The following is a 17,939-nucleotide window of genomic DNA, read 5'->3' as shown; positions in this document are numbered from 1 at the left end:
CCAATCATTCTGGAGTTTGGCTGAGTACAAACGCAAATACTGTTTTAATGATTGATTAACTCGCTCGGTCTGCCCGTTGGATTGGGGATGGTAGCCGGACGTTAAAGACAATTTCATCTTTAATGAGGCACAAAAAGACTTCCAAAATTGTGCAATGAATTGTGGACCCCGATCAGAAACAATATCAGTGGGTAACCCATGAAGTCTGAAAACATGGCGGAGAAACAAAACTGCCAATCCCTGGGCAGATGGCAGTCGGGGAAGAGCAATGAAATGGGCCATCTTGCTAAAACGGTCCACTACCACCCATATGACACGGAATCCGGCTGACAGAGGGAGGTCTACCACAAAATCCATGGAAATATGAGACCATGGCCTGAGAGGAACATTTAAGGGCATAAGTTGCCCGATAGGCAAGGAACGGGGAACTTTATGCTGTGCACAGACCTGACAAGAAAAAACAAACTCCTTAATGTCTTTAGAAAGACCAGGCCACCATACTGAGCGGGAGACTAATTCCAAAGTCTTAGAGATCCCCGGATGCCCGGCAACTTTGCTATCGTGAAACTCAGTCAAAACAGTAGCTCTCAAAAACTCAGGGGCATAAAGACGACCAGCAGGAGTATTCCCAGGAGCTTGATGTTGAAGCTGCTTTAACTGGGTAAATAAATCTTGTGTGAGGCCTGCCCAAATGGCTGAAGACGGAAGTATGGGAGTAACAGGACTGTTATTATGAACTGGAAGAAAACTGCGTGACAGGGCATCCGCCTTGGTATTCTTGGAACCTGGCCTGAAGGTGATAATAAACTTGAAACGAGTAAAAAATAAAGCCCAACGAGCCTACCGGGCATTCAGCCGCTTAGCTGATTCGATGTACTGAAGATTTTTGTGGTCAGTCAATACTGAAATGGTATGTGTTGCTCCCTCAAGCCAATGCCTCCACTCCTCGAAAGCCCATTTAATAGCCAGTAACTCCCGGTTACCAACATCGTAGTTGGATTCAGCGGATGAGAATTTCCTGGACATAAAGGCACAAGGATGTAATTCTAGAGAGTCCGGATCCTTCTGGGATAGGATAGCCCCCACTCCAACCTCCGAGGCATCAACCTCAACAATGAAGGGCAATTCTGGGTTGGGATGTCTGAGGACTGGGGCTGAGACGAAAGCTTGTTTCAAGGCCTGAAAGGATAACTCAGCTTCACGTGACCAGTTGGTAGGATCCGCTCCCTTCTTAGTCAGTGCCACAATGGGAGCAACCAGGTCGGAAAAAGAATGAATAAATCTTCTATAATAATTCGCAAACCCTAAAAAGCGCTGAATTGCTTTTAAGTTGGTGGGTTGCGCCCAACTAAGGATGGCTTGGAGCTTCTTTGGTTCCATACAGAATCCCCGAGGGGAAATAATGTACCCTAAAAAGGATACCTCCGTGACATGAAACTCACACTTCTCCAGCTTGGCATATAGGTGATTTTCACGTAATTTTTGAAGAACCTGACGCACCTGGGTAACATGTTGTTCACTAGAGTCAGAATAGATCAGGATATCGTCTAAGTAAACGACCACGAATCTTCCAAGAAAATCACGGAGCACATCGTTAATGAGATCCTGGAAAACTGCCGGAGCGTTAGACAAGCCGAACGGCATCACCAGATACTCGTAGTGACCCGACTGAGTACTGAACGCCGTTTTCCACTCATCTCCCGACTTGATTCGGATGAGGTTATACGCTCCCCTCAGGTCAATCTTAGAAAAAAAATCACAGCCGAACGCAGCTGATCAAAGAGGACAGAAATCAGCGGCAGAGGGTAAGTATTTTTAACTGAGATCTTATTCAGGGCTCTAAAGTCGATGCAAGGTCTGAGTGATCCATCTTTCTTCTCCACAAAGAAGAAGCCTGCACTTAAAGGGGATTTAGATGGCCTAATAAATCCTTTCCCTAGGCTCTCCTTGACATACTCATTCATGGCCGCAGTTTCTGGTCCGGACAATGCATATAACCTTCCCTTTGGCAATGTGGCACCAGGAATTAGCTCAATAGCACAATCATAAGGCCGATGGGGAGGCAGAATGTCCGCATTGCCCTTGGAAAATACATCAACAAAGTCCTGGTATTCCACGGGAATGGGTTCGGGAATGGCAGCAGCTATTCTGACGGGAAACGTAATACATTCCTTATTACAGATGGTACCCCATTGTGAGATCTCCCCCGACTGCCAATCAATGATGGGATTATGAAAGGCCAGTCAAGGGTGACCCAGAACCACTGGAACTGCTGGGCAATGGGTAAGGAAAAACTCAATCTTTTCGGAATGAAGAGCTCCTACCGTAAGTAGTACAGGGGGTGTACAGAGGGAAATAACCCCATTGGACAAGGGACTCCCGTCTAAACCATGCATGGTGACACACCTACCCAAGTTTAACTGAGGAATACCTAAGGCCTTGGCCCACGTTAAGTCCATAAAGTTCCCTGCAGCTCCACTGTCAACAAAAGCCGACACCGAAGAACTGAGGCTGCCAAAGGAAACTTTAGCTGGGACTAACAGGGAGTTATTCGAGGAGATAAGCTGCAGACCAAAGTGAACCCCCTCACAATTCACTTGGTCGAGGCGTTTCCCGACTTGTTCGGACAATTACGGGCAAAATGTCCCTTACCCCCACAGTACAAACAAAGACCAGAGTTTTGCCTTCTGGCTCTTTCTTCTGGAGACAGCCTGGAGAGACCCATCTGCATGGGCTCCTCTATGTCCTCAGGAATGGAAAATACACACAGAGTAGATCTGACAGGTGCTCCTTTTTCAGCCCTCCGCTCTCTGAGACGACGATCAATCTTAATAGAAAGCTCCATGAGTTTATCGAGAGTCTCAGGAGCGGGATACTGAAGGAGACTGTCTTTTATAGACTCAGATAAGCCGAGGCGAAACTGACTGCGCAGGGCTGGGTCATTCCAGCCACAGTCGTTCGACCAACGGCGAAACTCTGTACAATAAACCTCTGCAGGATTTCTACCTTGTCTGAGAGCGCGTAACTGACTCTCGGCGGATGCCTCTCTATCAGGGTCATCATACAAAAGCCCTAAAGACCCCAGAAAGGCGTCTACAGACAACAATGCCGGATCCTCTGCTTTTAAACCAAAAGCCCAGGTCTGGGGATCCCCCTGGAGCAAAGAAATAATAATTCCGACCCGCTGAGATTCAGTACCTGAGGAGATAGGTCTTAAACGAAAATAGAGTTTACAGGACTCTTTAAAATTAAAAAACTGCTTCCTATCACCAGAAAAACGGTCAGGCAAGTGCATTTTCGGTTCAGGAACTACCCTCGGGGAAGTTCGTAAAAGATCTTCCTGCGACTTCACCCGAAGGGAAAGATCCTGAACCATTTGAGTAAGTTCTTGAATCTGGCTAACTAGAAGCTGGCCAGGATTTGGCCCTAAACCAGTGGGATTCATGAGGCCGACAAACCTTACAAAACTGAATAAGGGAAAAAATCAAACCCTGTTTAATTTTAAGTTTTGGTGTGGCCGGTAATAATGTTATGATTCCAGCACTCTGGTCTGAGGTGGTCCTATTGCAAGGACCGGAGCACTGGAACGGAATGCTGGGGAAGGGAGCGGGAATAGAAAGTAGCCCCTGGCGCCCTAACTCCGTTGTCTCGCCCGTGTGGTCAGAAATCCCCTGCGAGACTATGGTTGCTTGAGCCCATGGCAGCCGCGTTTGAAGGGCGGATTATGTCTGCCCAACTTCGATGCCCCCTCAGGTCTTAATGGGAGACAAAGGGAAATCCGAGACAGGGTGATAACAAGGGGCCCTCTGACTAAACAACCCGGCCAGGGGCTACAAGTTAACTGACTAAACCTGAGGTATGTGCGGTAACCCGCCAGGGAAAAGGACAACCAAAATCCACTAGTCCGTACTCCTACCCAGCACCGCTGGATACCAGAGTGGATCTGTGGGAGCGGAATCCTCCGCAAAAGCTCCGGAACACAAATAATAAATGATAAATAATTAAGCGGCCCAAGCCGCAACACACGGCTACGCCGTGACTCACGAACACCACTGGATGTTCAAAGGTGCTCAGTCAGGACTCCAGGAACAGATGACGACTTCCGAGTACAGGACAACTGAGAACAGGAACGACCGGATACAGCAGGACTGGAAACACTTTCAGCAAACAGATTCAGCATTCAGGAAGCTATTACCGGCGTCTGTGAGAAGCCCAGGAAGTGTATTTAACAGGGAGTCCTCCAATCAGCTGTTTGGAGGCTGATTGGATTAAATGCCATACAGCTGCCAAGCTGCATGGCCAGGAAAACAGACATCTCATTATTTAAATTGAACCCAGCAACGGGCAGTGGCAAACGCAGGATTTGCAGGGGGGGGTTTCCAGAACTGGGCGGAGCCAATCACGGGGGTGGGGACTGAGGTGACCCAGTATATGCTGGGTCCGTAAAACTAGTGTGTGTGTGTGTGTGTGTGTGTATATATATATATATACATACATATATCTACACATATGTATATATATACATACACACACACATACATATACACGGGTGGTCTTCAGTATGCCGGCGGTCGGGCTCCCGGCGACCAGCATACCGGCGCTGGGAGCCCGACCGCTGGCATACCGACACTTATTCTCCCTCGTGGGGGTCCACGACCCCCCTGGAGGGAGAATAGAATAGTGTGGCGCGCGTAGCGCGCCACCGTGCCCGTAGCGTGGCGAGCGCAGTGAGCCCGCAAGGGGCTCATTTGCGCTCGCCACACTGTCGGTAAGCCGGCGGCCGGCCTCCCGGCGCAGGTGTGCTGGTTCGCCGGGAGATCGTAGTGAACCCATATACACATATACATAGCATATTAAACATGCATACATATATATATATATATATATATATATGTACGCACACATACAGTACACATTTATATATACATGTATATATATATATATGTATATATGTATATCATATGTGTGTGTGTGTGTGTGTGTGTGTTTATATGTATGTATGTATGTATGTATGTATGTGTATATATGTATGCACATGGATATATATGTACTATAATTAAAATAAAGTAAACTTTTATTGCACTTGCAAGTGCCACCAGGAAGACAGCAGGCTGCAGAGGACGCTAGACAGTCATTAATAATACTCATGCAGCTAAAAAAAAAAAAAAAAAAAATTTTTTTTTTTTTAGTGGAGGGGGGTTTCTGGGTACTCGGAAACCCCCCCTGGGTGCGCCACTGACGGGGAACGCAGTCCGTAAGTGGCGTCCCCGTTGCTAGGGTCCGTGCGGCTCCGTGCGCCCGGCGTCTAGCGTTGCCAGGGAGCCGGCGGCTGTACGCGCACGGCGTCCCTGGTTGCTAGGCGCCGGGCCGCAGCGACGAGCAGACCCCGGCGCCTAACAGTATTCACTAAACAATTGAACTGTTTAATATTTGATTTGAACAGTCATTGTCACAGATACCCACTGATTAATTTGATGATAGGTTCAGATGGCGGCTCTTGCTGGCAGGCGGTCTTCAGTATGCTGACTGACGGGATCCCGGCGCACAGTATACCGGCGCCGGGATCTCGACAGCCGGCATACCGACACTTATTCTCCCTCGTGGGGGTCCACGACCCCCCTGGAGGGAGAATAGCGCCACCGTGTCCGTAGCGTGGCGAGCGCAGCGAGCCCGCAAGGGGCTCATTTGCGCTCGCCACACTGTCGGTAAGCCGGCGGTCGGGCTCCCGGCGCCGGTATGCTGGTCTGCGGGAGCCCGACCGCCGGCATACCATAGTGAGCCCCTTGCTGGCCATATACTAGATCAGTGGTTCTCAACCTCGGTCCTCAAGTACCCCCAACAGTTCATGTTTTCCAGGTCACCTAGCAGTTGAACAGGTGTATTCATTACCTACTGACACATTTTAAAAGACAAACAGGTGAAGCAAATTATTTCACTTGCCTCCGTGAGGAGACCTGGAAAACATGAACTGTTGGGGGTACTTGAGGACGGAGGTTGAGAACCACTGTACTAGACCAACTTACAAATGACAATCAGCAATTTGCTCCCAACCACTGAAAAAAGGACAAAAACTGTCGTTCAGATAAGTTGTTTAAATCAAACAGGTTTATTTGTCTACATGACAGTTTTTATCCATTTTCCAGGGTTTGGAAGCAAATTGCTGATTTTGTTCTCATACTTTACCAGATTTTCATTGGTTGGATGAAAGCTGGTCTAGTGTATGGCCAGCGTTAGCCCTTTATAGTTGCTGCTGTTTCAAAGATTGGGCTGCTGTAAGGAGGGACACGCCATCAGAATCCAGGATACTAACTGGGATTTATTTCTGCTGAAGAACAACTTTGTCAAAACTTCAGTCTTATGCAAACAGTGTGAAATGTAATCACCAGCAACAATGTGTTTATTGATTGCTGATCTCAGATCTAGATCTGACTCCTATTGTATTTGGTTCTCTGCTGTTATGGACTACGAGCCAGACACTGAGCTGCAGCAAAGCGGGACAAGATGATGGCGACTATATAGAAGGTACACCTGTCCTGGAAACTCTCCAAATGGCAGTTGTGAGGAGAGTTTATTTACCCTGATGATGTCCAGCTGCGTTATCTCACTGTGGGGTCTATTTACTAAACCTTGGAAGGAGATAAAGTGCATGAAGATAAAGTACCAGCCAATGAGCTCCTGTTATTTTTCAAACACAGCCTGTAACATGGCAGTTAGGACATGATTGGCTGGTACTTTATCTCCATACACTTTATCTCCATCCAATGCTTAGTAAATAGACCACTGTGTCATGATGTTACTTCTCTGGGAACGTTTTGCAGAGGCACAGTAACAGAGCTCTATTGGTTAGAGCACTGTTACTGAGCCTCTGTAAAACAAGTAGAAGCCAGCCTGTTTGATGGATCATGGATGGGATGGACTTAGTGGGGCCTAGCCACGGGCTCACTGGGACCCGCCGGGCTCTAGGCTTGTGCCTAGCATGGCCATAGCTAGGTGTGTGCGGAGTGTGCCTTGCACATATCGCACTTGTGGTAGGAGCGCATCACTGTGCTGCGGGGTCAGCTGGGAGCCAGCCTCCCACTCGACACTCCCAGTCCCAGTCCCCGTCCCAATGCACCTGGTAGCATCTAGTTACCCCTCTCCAGAATGTCTCACCTTCCAAGAATGCCGGTGCTGGCATGAGGTCTTTGCACACGGCATTCTGGGAACGGACACGGTGGTGGGAGTGATAGCTCGTGGTGTTCTACCCGCCTACCCACCCACAAGCACCAGCCAGGCCCCCATCTGCAGCCTGTCTGAGCCCCACCACTGAGAAGAAGTCCTACTGGCTGCCACTCACGCAGTCCGGGATCCAGGCAGCAGCATAGCACTCAGCCAGCCGCCAGCCTTAGCACTGGAGGGAGAGTGCCCCCCCCAGTGAGTGTGGATTTTTCTGTCTTCCCTCTTTCTCTTTCTCTCTCTTTTTGTAAAATTTGGTTTCTGTCAGTCAAATATGTAAAAAGGGGTCTCTGTCTGCCAAATATGTAAAAAGTGGTCTCTGTCAGCCTAATGTGTAAAAAGGGGGTCTCTGATAGCCCAATCTGTAAAAAGGGGTTCTATGTCAGCCTAATGTGTAAAAAGGGGTCTCTGCCAGGCTAATGTGTAAAAAGGGCATGTCTGCCAGCCTAATATGTAAAAAGGGGGTCTCTGCCAGCCAAATGTGTAAAAAGGGGGTCTCTGTCAGCCAAATGTGTAAAAGGGGACTCTACCTGGTGTAATGTGTAAAAATGGGGTCTCTGCCAGCCAAATGTGTAAAAATGGGATCTCTGCCAGCCTAATTTGTAAAAAGGGGGTCTCTGATAGCCCATTGTGTAAAAAGGGGGTCTATGTCAGCCTAATGTGTAAAAAGGGCGTCTCTGCCAGCCATGTGTAAAGAGTGGGTCTCTGCCAGCCAAATGTGTAAAAAGGGGGTCTCTGCCAGCCAAATGTGTAAAAAGGGGGTCTCTGTCAGCCAAATGTGTAAAAGGGGACTCTACCTGGTGTAATGTGTAAAAATGGGGTCTCTGCCAGCCAAATGTGTAAAAATGGGGTGTCTGCCAGCCTAATGTTTAAAAAGGGGGTCTCTGCTAGCCTAATGTGTAAAATGTGGTCTCTGCTAGCCTAATGTGTAAAAAGGGGGGCTCTGCCTGCCTAATTTGTAAAAAGGGGGTCTCTGCCAGCCAAATGTATAAAAAGGGTCTCTGACAGCCTAATGTGTAAAAAGGGGGTCTCTTCCAGCCAAATGTATAAAAAGGGGTCTCTGCCAGCCTAATGTGTAAAGAGGGGTCTCTGTCAGCCTAATGTATAAAAAGAGGGTCTCTATCAGCCTAATGTGTAAAAGGGGGTCTCTGTCAGTCTAATGTGTAAAAATGGGTCTCTGTCAGCATAATGTGTAAAAAGGTGGTCTTTGCTACCACAATGTGTAAAAGGGGACTCTACCTGGCGTAATGTGTAAAAGGGTGCGCTACCTGCTGTAATGTGTAAAAGGGGACTCTACCTGCCATAATGTGTAAAAGGAGCTCTACCTGGTGCAATATGTGTAAGTGGTGCTACTGTGCAGCGTAATTTGAATAATGGAGACAACTGTACAGCGTAATATGAATTTGTATTATTTTGTGGCACCCCCCCTTTCCCATGAAGCCATGCCTCTATATTTTTTACACATACCTGCGGTGCGCACTGGCTCTGTTTTGTATATGGGGAAGGGGGGGGGGCATGCTGTTTCTTACACACAGGGCTAAAATGTATAGTTACAGGACTGGTGCCTAGGTTACCTTGTGGGAAATCCAGGCTTGACCTGCTCAAGTAATGAAAAAGTCAGCTATTCCTGGTTTTAAGATGGGTATACACTATACAATTATTTGTCAAATGATCTGCCAGATCTGGCTGGCTGGAATGAAAATATGGTAATGGATGAGAGCAAATGACAATCGACCATTTGCTCCCAAACACTGGAAAATGGAAAAAACTGTAATCCAAATCACAGACAGGTTTTGTCCATTTTCCAGTGTTTGGGAGCAAATAGTCAATTGTCATACCATATTTTCATTCCATCCAGCCAGATCTGGCAGATTATATGCCAGATGATTGTATAGTGTATGTCCAGCTTTATTCTCTGGCATCTACATCATTTATGTCTTAGTGCCACAGTTCAAAGAGCCACATACGACTCGAGAGCCACTGGGCGGCCACCACTGTCTCCATCAACAATTATTTGAAAAGGGTTATTCCTTAATCCTTGGGTCTTGTGTGAAAGTTCTATTTAATAACAGATAGGTAAATTGCTTCTGCTGTATGCTATTACTGTAATGTATTTACAGTGGAGGGATTTGTGTTTCTTTTTAGCCCACCGCATCCTAACCTTAATGATTATACCATTTATTTTACTAATGTTCCTAATAGCTCAATAAAACATATGAGAAAAAAAGAAAGAAAAAAAAAACAGAAGAGGAAATAAATCAATGCGGCTATTTTGAGATGAAAAAGTAGTTATTCTGTAGCATGTATCATTGATTACTCAAACTACTGAGCAAAGTAATTTCAATTTTTTTTGCAGACTAAACTTCCCTATATTACTGTGGCAGGTGATATGCATCAACCTCAAAACAATAATGATGTGAAGAGTTCTATTTGCAGCAGTGATTCAATGGGCACATGAAAAAAATGCTGACACTTTGAGAAGATATTTTCCCGTAAAAGGTTGAAGTCCTTAAGCAGCAAAAAACACCAACGTCCATCATCTTTAAACCATATTGATTTCTGGTGAGGATTTAAAAGGCTGTTTACTTATTTCCCATCATTTCTGTCAGAGAGTAACAGTTCGCTTCCCACTGAATAAACCTCTCATCATCCTCTTGGTGATTAAGGTCAGACAAAATGTCAAACCCCTAATGCTAAGTGCTTTTGCATTAAAAATTAATACCAAATCACCAAATAAAATCCAAACAAGAAGGCAGACATGTAAACAGTACGAAAAGGAGGCTGCATGGTCCATTATGGAAAATAGCTGTAATATGTATATGAAAAATGGCAACAAGTCTTGGCTGTACAGAGTGCAGATTTCTCTGCACTAAACCCTATCATTTTTGTTATGTTTAGGACAAGTTACACTCATTGGCTAAATTGTCCTGTAAATGGAATTTTTATCGTTCATATTACATGCCAAAAAATTGCTTGGTGGAAGGGAACAATGGTTAATGCATTTTGCAAACGTGTACATGGGCCCTCATTCCGAGTTGTTCGCTCGGTAAAAATCTTCGCATCGCAGCGATTTTCCGCTTAATGCGCATGCGCAATGTTCGCACTGCGACTGCGCCAAGTAAATTTGCTATGCACTTAGTAATTTTACTCACGGCTTTTTCATCGTTCTGGCGATCGTAATGTGATTGACAGGAAATGGGTGTTACTGGGCGGAAACAGGCCGTTTTATGGGCGTGTGGGAAAAAACGCTACCGTTTCCGGAAAAAACGCAGGAGTGGCCGGAGAAACGGAGGAGTGTCTGGGCGAACGCTGGGTGTGTTTGTGACGTCAAACCAGGAACGACAAGCACTGAACTGATCGCAGATGCCGAGTAAGTCTGAAGCTACTCAGAAACTGCTACGAGGTGTGTAATCGCAATATTGCGAATACATCGTTCGCATTTTTAAGATGCTAAGATTCACTCCCAGTAGGCGGCGGCTTAGCGTGAGCAACTCTGCTAAAATCGCTTTGCGAGCGAACAACTCGGAATGACCTCCATGGTCTGCATTAGAAAGATGAATAATCTCTTGCTGCAAGACACAACCATTTGCACAAAGAGAAATGTCATTATTTTATGATAAATGCAATTGATTATAGGCTTGATATAACAAGATTGAGTTAATGTATTAAGGAAAAAAGGAAACTACCTTTGATATGTAATTAATTTTTTTTCACATTATATAAAAACCACTGTATGATATTTACAGATCACAGTAGCAACTGTACCAAATGATTAATGTATATCTCGGCTGGAAGAGGTACCTATCAAATATGGGATACATTTTATGGCATGGGGACACAGAATAGATATGAGAACCCGGTGGTCTGGATGCCGGCAGTCACATGACCGACAGTGGCATCCCAACAGTGAAGATCCCAACATTGGAGGGGGTAACTATTTCTACCCCCTCCCATCACCTACCCTAATTATAACCCTCGGGGTGGCGGCTAGGGCTAACCATCGGGGGGTGACGGCTACGGCTAATGCTTAGGGGGTGGTGGCAGCTCGGGCTAATCACCCCCCTACTGCCTAACCCTAACCCCCTTTAGTGCCTAACTGTAACTCCCCCCCTTGTTGGTGATCCGGCACCGGTCTCGTCAGTGGTCGGGATTCTGGCGTCGGTCACATGACCATCGGCATATCGACAATCGGGCTACTGAATGCATCCTTGACCATCGGTATCCCGACAATTGGGCTACTGAATGCATCCTTGGGGTTATATTTTTTCTTTAAGGTAGATAAGTCCATTCTGTAGCAAAAATGGCTATTTTCCCTTATGTTATTAAGACTTACATCCCAGTGGAGAAGCTATTCATAACATGGGAAGCCTACTCAAATATTGCTGCAATCCTCTTATTCCCAGCGTTATCTCAGGATGAAGATAACAGGGGCAGTTTACATAAAACATTTTATTTATTTATTTAAAATAATCATTTTTGTTTTTCTGGAAAAATGCCAGATTGCTAAATAATTTTTTTTTTGCTTTTATGATACTGGAACTGGAATCTCAAGTTTGGATTTCCAGACCAGTGCGCATATGTGAACCATTCATACATGTGCAGATACAGTACATGCAGGACTGGCAGGATAATACTGGCTAGGTCACTAGGATGACTGTTGTCAGCTACTGTAGTATCATCAGGAAGTTGAGTACCATTTAGCTGTCATGGTGATATTACTGTATATTAAAAATTGTGGCAATAACGGATTTGGAGGTCTATTTGCTAAGCACTGGAGAGAGATAAAGTGAAGAGAGTAAAGTACCAACTAACCAGCTCCTGACATTTTTCAAACACAGCTTGTAACAATGCTGTTAAGCACTTTGGGGGTAATTCAGATCTGATCGTAGCAGCAAATTTGTTAGCAGTTGGGCAAAACGATGGGGGTCATTCCGACCCGTTCGCACGCAGCGGTTTTTCACTGCTGTGCGAACGGGTGCGGAATGCGCATGCACAGTGGGTGCAGGACACGTGCGTGACTTTGCCCGGCGACAGGGGTTACGTCGCGGCTTTCGACGGGAGTGGTCGCAGCGGCGACCTCTAAGAAGATTGACAGCAAGGAGGCATGGAGGGGTGGATCTAGACCGTTGGAGAGCGTTTTCGGGGAGTGGTGAGTAAAACGCAGGCGTGTCCAGGACAACGGAGGGTGGAGGAGTGACGTCAAAGCCGGGCCCATCATCGCTGGATCCATCGCACAGGGTAAGTATATCCAGGGCTACTCTTCTTCTGCTTGAATTTTTTTTAGCTTAGCAGGGCTGCACAAGCGATCGCAGCCCTGCTAAGCTAATATACTCTCCCCCATAGGCGTGGACTATTGATCGCAGCAGCAGCTAAAAGTTGCTAGCTGCGATCAACTCGGAATGACCACCTATGTGCAGTGCAGGTGTGGCAGATATAACATTTGCAGAAAGAGTTAGATTTGAGTGGGTTATTTTGTTTCTGTGCAGGGTAAATACTGGCTGCTTTATTTTACACTGCAAATTAGATTTCAATTTGAACACACCCCACCTAAATCTAACTCTCTCTGCACATATTATATCTGTCTCCCCTGCAGTGCACAAGGGGGGTAATTCAGCAGCAGCAAATTTGTTAGCAGTTGTGCAAAACCATGTGCACTGCAGGGGGGGGGGCAGATATAACACGTGCAGAGAGAGTTAAATTTGGGTCGGGTGTCTTCAAAGTGAAATCTAAATTGCAGTGTAAAAATAAAGCAGCCAGTATTTACCCTGCACAGAAACAAAATAACCCACTCAAATCTAACTCTTTCTGCAAATGTTACATCTGCCACAGCTGCAGTGCACATGGGGGGTCATTCCGAGTTGATTGCACGCTGCCGATTTTCGCAGCCCAGCAATCAGGTTACTACTGCGCATGCGTATGCACCGCAATGCGCACGTGCGTTGTACAGGTACAAACAGCATCGCTGCTGGGCAATGCTTCTAGCGACAAATCCATTTGCACGAGTGATCGCAAGGAGATTGACAGAAAGAGGGCGTTTATGGGTGTCAACTGACTGTTTTCTAGGAGTGGCAGGGAAAACGCAGGCGTGTCCAGGCATTTACAGGCCGGGCGTCTGACATCAGTTCCGGGACTGGACAGGCTGAAGTGATCGCAAGGGCTGAGTAAGTTCAGACCTAGGCCAGTATTTACTAAAAATCCGAGTTTGCCCGATTTGTGTTTTTTTTTCTAAGTCCCAATCCGGGAATTCACTAAGCACCAATCTCGGCAGTGTTTGGACTGTTCGTAATGGTTTGAATGACAACCTTCCGAAATACGAATGAATAGACCATCGGTCAAACGCGGCTGTTATTTCATACAATACGGGCATTCACTATTCATTCGTATTTGGGTGTTAGTTTCTGAGTGCTCAAGTGCGGGTCTGTTTTTTTTCGATTCGTTAAAAAAAGCAGCAAAAAAATAGACCTGCTTTTTCCAGTCGAGTTTGGATAACCATGCACGGATCAGTGAGATCTATGCATGGTTATCTATGGGAAAGGGTCTGTTTAGTGTAAAAACTGGAAAAAAAAATTGCGTAGGGTCCCCCCTCCTAAGCACAACCAGCCTTGGGCTCTTTGAGCCGGTCCTGGTTGAAAAAATATGGAGAAAAAAATGACAAGGGTTCCCCCATATTTAATCAACCAGCACCGGGCTCTGCACCTAGTCCTGGTTCCAAAAATACGGGGGACAAAAAGCGTAGGGGTCCCCCGTATTTTTAAAACCAGTACCGGGCTCCACTAGCCAGGTACATAATGCCACAGCCGGGGGACACTTTTATACTGGTCCCTGCGGCCCTGGCATTTCATACCCAACTAGTCACCTCTGGCCGGGGTACCCTGGAGGAGTGGGGACCCCTTCAATCAAGGGGTCCCCCCCCCCTCCAGCCACCCAAGGGCCAGGGGTGAAGCCCGAGGCTGTCCCCCCTATCCAAGGGCGGCGGAAGGGGGGCTGATAGCCAAGTGTGAAATTGTGAATATTGTTTTTAGTAGCAGTACTACAAATCCCAGCAAGCCTCCCCCACAAGCTGGTACTTGGAGAACCACAAGTACCAGCATGCGGTGGAAAACCGGGCCCGCTGGTACCTGTAGTACTACTACTGAAAAAATACCCCAATAAAAACAGGACACACACACCGTGACAGTACAACTTTATTACATACATGCACACCTACATTCACACATACTTACCTATGTTCCCACGAGGCTCGGTCCTCTTCTCCATGTAGAATCCTAGGGGTACCTGTGAAAAAAATTATACTCACATAATCCAGTGAAGAATCCGGCCTTTGAATAATCCACGCACTTGGCAAAAAAAAAAATCATCATCTGAATCACCCCCTTTATCTCTAGAAATCATCATCTGAATCACCCCCTTTATCTCTAGAAATCATCATCTGAATCACCCCCTTTATCTCTAGAAATCATCATCTGAATCACCCCCTTTATCTCTAGAAATCATCATCTGAATCACCCTCTTTATCTCTAGAAATCATATTGAGCTCAGAAAGTTGGCAGTGGAGGATAAAACTACCACAGAAATAGCAAATAAAACATTTGGTGATTATTCCCAACCATCCAACACAGCTTACCAAGTTATTTTAATTGTAGGTAATTGTTTTAATTGTAACATACATCAATGAAATAAGAAAAGCAAGAAATTAGCTGCTGAAGCCAAACTTCAATTGTTCTTTAAAGATAATCCAAATACTGTAGGCTAAAGGTTAAGGGTGGATAGAAATTGGTCTATATATATCCAGCTGGGTACAAATTTATAGAAACCAGCAATGGGGGTCATTCCGAGTTGATCGCTCGCTAGCAACTTTTTGCAGCACTGTGATCAGGTTAAAACTCAGCAAAACTGCGCATGCGTATGCACCGCAATGCACAGGCGCGTATTATGGGTACAATGAGGATCGTGTTGGGCAAAGGATTTAATGAAAAATCCATTCGCACAGCCGATCGCAAGGTAATTGACAGAAAGAGGGCGTTTATGGGTATCAACTGACCATTTTCTGGGAGTGTTTGGAAAAATGCAGGCGTGTCCAAGCATTTGCAGGGCGGGTGTCTGACGTCAATTCTGGGGCCAAAAAGTCTGAAGTGATCGCAGCGGCTGAGTAAGTCCAGAGCTACTCAGAAACTGCAACAAAATTTTTTGTGCCGTCGGCTGCAAAAGCGTTCGCACACTTGCAAAGCAAAAATACACTCCCCCATAGGCGACGACTATCTGATCGCAGCACAGCAAAAAGTTGCTAGCGAGCGATCAACTCGGAATGACCCCCTATGTTCCCTAATATGTGAGTCTGATGTGCAAGTCTGCGCTGTCCATGGTCCTAAATTGCCTTCATTCTTAAAGTGTTGCTCTTCAAGTTGTGCATCCAAGCCAAAATGTAAATTTACCACATATTTAGGGCCTAATTTAGCATGGATCATTATTCTGAGAAATTGCAGTTGTCTGCCAGCAGAAAGGCGCCACCATGACAGGAAGAAAAAACACCCCATGCAAGCTTGCAAATGCATCGCAGTATGCTATCCAGGGCCCTCATTCCGAGTTGTTCGCTCGCAAGCTGCTTTTAGCAGCTTTACACACGCTAAGCCGCCGCCTACTGGGAGTGAATCTTAGCTTCTTAAAATTGCGAACGAAAGATTCGCAATATTGCGAAAAGACATCTCTGTGCAGTTTCTGAGTAGCTCGAGACTTACTCTGCCAGTGCGATCAGTTCAGTGCTTGTCGTTCCTGGTTTGACGTCACAAACACACCCAGCGTTCGTCCAGACACTCCTCCGTTTCTCCAGCCACTCCCGCGTTTTTCCCAGAAACGGTAGCGTTTTTCCCACACGCCCATAAAACGGCCTGTTTCCGCCCAGAAACACCCACTTCCTGTCAATCACATTACGATCACCAGAACGAAGAAAAAACCGTGAGTAAAATTCCTAACTGCATAGCAAATTTACTTGGCGCAGTCGCAGTGCGAACATTGCGCATGCGCACTAAGCGGAAAATCGCTGCGATGCGAAGAAATTTACAGAGCGAACAACTCGGAATGACCCCCCATATGCGGATGCTTACGCAATTTCTGGAACATCAATGATTTTTTGTCATCTGAGCAAATATGAGTAGGTCTGAGGCTGCAACTAATCTGTGACTGAGTGGGCCTGGAAGTGGTCTGCGCTGATGTCAGAGACCCTCCCCAAAAACGCCTGGGCACGCCTGCATTTTTTCTGACACATCCAGAAAATGTAAGGTTTCTACCCAGAAGTGCCGGCTTCCTGTTAGTCCAACAGTGGCTACATTGCGATTACAATCTGTACACATTTTCTGTCACTATTATTCCTCATGTGTGCAGTGCGAACGCTACCCATGCACAGTTGTGTGATAATCGCTCAATAATCTGAATAGTGATCCATGCTGAATTAGGCCCTAAATTGCTAATTTACCATTTATTTATATAAAAGTTAGGTGATGAAGGTCATTTTTATTAGAGATGTGCGGCGGGCACTTTTCGTTTTAGGTTGGTTTTGCCAAAACCACCCTTCATTCTTTTGGTTTTGGATCTGGATGATTTTTTGAAAAAACATAAAAACAGCTAAAATCACGGAATTTGAGTGGAAGGATGAGGGCTTCCATCGTCATGTGAAGCTGAACCACTAATCATGAACATAGGCCAGGGCCTTAGCCGTTCCTTGCCACTGCGTGTCGTAAATGGCATATTGGCAAGTTTACGTTTCTCCTCAGACCATTTCAGTTTCTTTTTTTGGGTCTTTCTACTGAACTTTGGCTTTTTGGATTTTACATGCCCTCTGCTTTCACATTAGGCATCGGACTTGGCAGACGACGTTGTTGGGATATCATGTCATGACTAGTGGCAGCAGCTTTAGCACTAGGAGGAAGTGGTTCTTGATCTTTCCTTATTTTATCCTCCACATTTTTGTTCTCCATTATTTTTCTGGAGTTATATAACAATATGTGGTACAGGAAAGCGTACCTCTACACCACACAGGGCAAACCCTGTGACAATTATTTGGATTAAATATTAATAACCCCTTTATTTGGAGTAAATAATATACAGCACAGGGCAGCACCACTGGACTGGACTTATATGGCTTATATGGCAGCACCACTGGACTGGATTTTAACGGAATTATATGGATTTATATGGAATTATACGGCAGGATCACTGGAATTATACGGCAGGATAACTGCAATTATACGGCAGGATCACTGGAATTATACGGCAGGATTATTGGAATTATACGGCAGGATCACCGGACTTATACGGCAGGATACCTGGACATATACGGCAGTATCAATGGACATATACTGCAGTATCACTGGAAATATATGGCAGTATCACTGGACTGGATTTATACGCCAGTACCACTGTAATTATACGGCAGGATCACTGAAATTATACGCCAGTACCACTGGAATTATACGGCAGGATCACTGGAATTATATGGCAGGATCACTGGATTTATATGGCAGGATTTATACGCTGGACATACGCTGGACATATACTGCGGTACTGCTGGACATATACGGCAGTATCAATGGACATATACAGCAGTATCACTGGACATATACGGCAGTATCACTGGACTGGTCACCTACACACACCCAGCTCCCCGGCTGCAGCAGACGCCATGGGCTCTGTGGGCGTCCACTGCAGCCGGCGCACCTGTCAGACGCTAG

This window comes from Pseudophryne corroboree, chromosome 6, assembly GCF_028390025.1.
Source record: "Pseudophryne corroboree isolate aPseCor3 chromosome 6, aPseCor3.hap2, whole genome shotgun sequence".
NCBI classification, from domain to species: domain Eukaryota; kingdom Metazoa; phylum Chordata; class Amphibia; order Anura; family Myobatrachidae; genus Pseudophryne; species Pseudophryne corroboree.
The sequence above is the reverse complement of the archived record's forward strand: the minus strand, read 5'-3'. Positions refer to the sequence as shown.